The sequence below is a fragment of the Pavona decussata genome, unplaced genomic scaffold (genome assembly GCF_977016875.1).
Source record: "Pavona decussata unplaced genomic scaffold, jaPavDecu1.1 SCAFFOLD_122, whole genome shotgun sequence".
Classification (NCBI taxonomy): domain Eukaryota; kingdom Metazoa; phylum Cnidaria; class Anthozoa; order Scleractinia; family Agariciidae; genus Pavona; species Pavona decussata.
Genome location: NW_028145536.1, coordinates 2,020,327 through 2,023,821, shown reverse-complemented (window position 1 = coordinate 2,023,821; position 3,495 = coordinate 2,020,327). Strand labels below are relative to the sequence as shown.

Here is a 3,495-nt window from a genome sequence, read left to right as displayed (position 1 = left end):
TTTGTTTTTATATACAACGGCAACGAAGGCACTCCTACCTTGTGAATCGGAAATAAGAACTGAAATGGATCGAAATCAACCAATCTCAAACCGTGAAAGCTGTTGAAATAAACTACTTGTTTTTTAAGACATCCGCTCATTAATAGCAATATAAATGCCCTTAGTTTATAACAATTTAGTATTCGCGCGTTGTCGAAAGCCACTCAAATATGTCCTCTCAAGAGCAAAATTTTCCTGCAGTCGGATTCTCACTGCCCGATTCCAAATTTAAAAAGAGAAAGAAAAATTTGTCCTTGTTTGTTTACATCTTCCTTCAAACGTGAAATTAGGAAATTTCACGCGGTAGTCCGTGTACGAAAGAAAACGGCAAAGAAATGTACCAAAAAGTGTGACGCAGGTGCAAAGTTATTGATTTGCTTACTAAATCTACTGCTTTTTTTATGTTCTCGTTGCATCTTAACTCCCTAATATGTCTGTTTTTGGGGGTGACGGCCCAGGAGGGGGGGGGGGGGGGGGGAGAGTAGTTTTGTTTAACCATTTTGCTCGGCCCCCCTAGTTATTTTAGCCTTGCTACGGGCCTGCTTTTATAAACCATTTTTGACAGGAAGGTATCCTTTTCATATCTACCTCCCATACAAAATGGTACCCCTTTCACATTACCTATATGTACAATATAAACACTGCATCTCTTTTCAGCAAGTCTGTTTGAGATAATTTAAAAGGCCCCTCTTTAATACCTAAATGGCAGTTTTCCCACCCATTTCTATACTTCAGCTTGTGAAATCCCCACCCTTTTATATAACTATCCTCCCAGTCTGAAAAAAGGTACTCCTTTCGGGCGAAGCCTCCCTGTATAGTCCACTAGAGGAAGTACTCTCCACCCACCCCACTACTGGATGTTGACCACAAGAATTATCAAACCATGTGAAATCATTGTTTAGCTCTCTAACATGCAAACCTTAACTTGGTAAGTGGGGCCCGGGGGGCTTTTGAGTTAGGAAATGTTTTGGCAAAGGGAGGTTGGACACGGTTCGAAAGGCATTATTGTTGGTCGCATTAGCGAATCACGAACGCTCTTTTATCGTGGTCATGAAATCAACATGGCGGGCTTTTAGGAAGAAGTGAGTATCAATATTAATCATTTAACGTACTTGTTTTTAGCTTTGCGATTTCAAACCCACAGGACACGTTCGAGTTGGTACTGGTCTAGTTGCAGGAAACTTTTCCACTCTAAACTTAATTTCTAAGACAAGTTAGGGCTCGACTTCGGTGCTTCATTGTCGGCCTTTGTTGCGCTTCGTGAAATTTGAGTTGATGTTACATTTTTGTCAATTTCTCTCCAAACTCAAGCTTCTCAGACTTCAAAATTAATATCCATTCCAAAGAAGGTTAATTTCTTAATAGAAAATGATCAGGCGCCCCTAAGCGCCTCTTTGGTTAGTGAATTATACGATGTTGAAGTAGTTGGATTTTTGCCACTCTGCCTTTCACGCCATGAAACGTGACGAAGAACCCGCGAATTTTGTATGCAGTCCGCGTAATCTCCTGGCCCCAGTTGTTCAAAGGCCGGATAACTTTATCCGCTGGATAAGGAACTCTTCAGCGTCTAAATTATACTTCACGTTAAATGTTTTCCAAGGTTTTCGTACACTCCCAAACTAAGCAGTGGTGAGAGTGCACATATTCGGTTGTACAAGAGGAAATACTGAAATCTTTGCACAGATTGAAACTGTCGGATAGTGACTTATCCACTGGATAAAGTTATCCGGCCTTTGAACAACTGGGGCCTGGCTTAAAAAAATCAAATTTAACTACCGGTTCTTCATTTCACCAGGTAAAATCATGACGAGCAAGCAGCCAATGGGTAGTCCAACTGAGGAAAAGCTAACCAACTACGAGGAGAATAGATGGAATAATTGGAAGCATTGTTTTGTTACTTGTACGTGGGCAAACATATCCGTTGGTTTGACGAGAGAAACTTAAAGTTAATTATCACAAGCACAGATCCACAGAAAAATTAATAACTAAAAAGGGGAACCACTTGCGACTTAGTTCCATAAATTAAGAATCAGTTGTGCAGAAATTACATTCTACTTATACTTTTAAAGTATATCTTGTATGCTTGTACAACAATTTGCATGCCTGAGCTGTATACACTCTATGCATAACTGACTGTATAAATTTCCATATATTCCCATACAAAAAAAAATATTTAGTCACTTCAGGCATGTATTTTACATCAAAAGTCAAGCATATATGAAATCTCTATTGATGATTTGACTTATTACCTCTGTGCTTATTGTATAAATATATAATTGTGTATAAATTGTATGTAATTTGTGTTGTTAATAAAAGGGATTGACAGCTGATTTGCAAGATGACCTTCAAAGTAGGGTCCTTACAAAGTGCGAGGCAGCGAGACGTGCGCGGCATGCAAGGCAGACGTGTGAGGCACTCAGGTTAGCCCAAAAAACACTCCGGTCAGCCTAAAGAGCACTCCGGTTAGCCTAAATAGCACGCAGGTTAGCTTAAATAGCTCCCCGGTTAGCTTAACGGTTAGCAGTTTATGTTGGGGTTGTTCATGCCTCGCATGTTTTGTTCATGCCTCGCACGCATGCCTCGCATGGTGCCTCATACGCCTCGCTGCCTCGCATGTTGGTAAAACTCTTCAAAGTAGATGTATGCTAATTTGATCTTAATTGCACTTGACTATTGTCAGAAGCTGAAATCTCTGGTATGCTCTGCAAACTATGTCGAGTCATCCACCTTCACATTGGTGTACAAAATACACTTCGATGTAAACAGGCCCTTAGTTTATGAGTAGGGGGGCATGCCTTGTGAGCAGAGTTCCCCTCAATTTGTATTTCAAATTATATTTCTCCAAATTATCCAATAACATAATTATAATGGATATGTTGTAGATTTAAAGCGACTAGTACATGTAAAGGAGAGGAGGACATCTAGTGTGACTATAATACTGTGCCCCTTTGCCAAGTTATGAATCACGTGCAATATGTACAGCAGTTTTCATTATTAATGTGATTGTTATTATTAAAATAAAATAAAAACAGATTTGATAGTTGGTAGCCTGTCTTGTTAGTACTGAACTAAAACTCTCCAAAATTAAAGAGAATATTCCTCACAGGTTGATTGGAGTTTTTCATAAGGCTGGACCACTATTTAATAGTAATGGGAAAGGGGGAAGGGGAGGGGGGACAAAACTTTTGTGAAGTCAATATTTTTATATTGTGTGCTATCATAGTTTGTTAGACTATGGAAACGAGATACCTTTTTTGAGCAGCTATTTGTACTTACTCTGAATTTTTATTGTTCATTTGTGATTCCTTACCAACTTACTATTTGGCTTTCACACTCTATTGTTTTGTGTATTGATGTTTGTATTAAAAGGGCTTATTTTCTTTTGAATATGTAATTAAAGAGGGAGCATGCACCCAGGCCCTATGCCCCACTGGGGGCTCAAAGGACTAAGAGAGA

The 3,495-nt window shown here is 39.3% G+C and overlaps 1 long non-coding RNA gene across 1 annotated transcript; it reads left to right on the top strand.

Annotated features, from left to right (window-relative positions):
• Positions 1-1,020: 1,020 nt before the first annotated feature.
• LOC146469610 (uncharacterized) lies at positions 1,021-2,369 on the top strand. The gene is made up of 2 exons (XR_014867181.1): positions 1,021-1,121; positions 1,835-2,369. It is a non-coding gene; the product is annotated as an uncharacterized LOC146469610 (long non-coding RNA).
• The last annotated feature ends 1,126 nt before the right edge of the window (positions 2,370-3,495 follow it).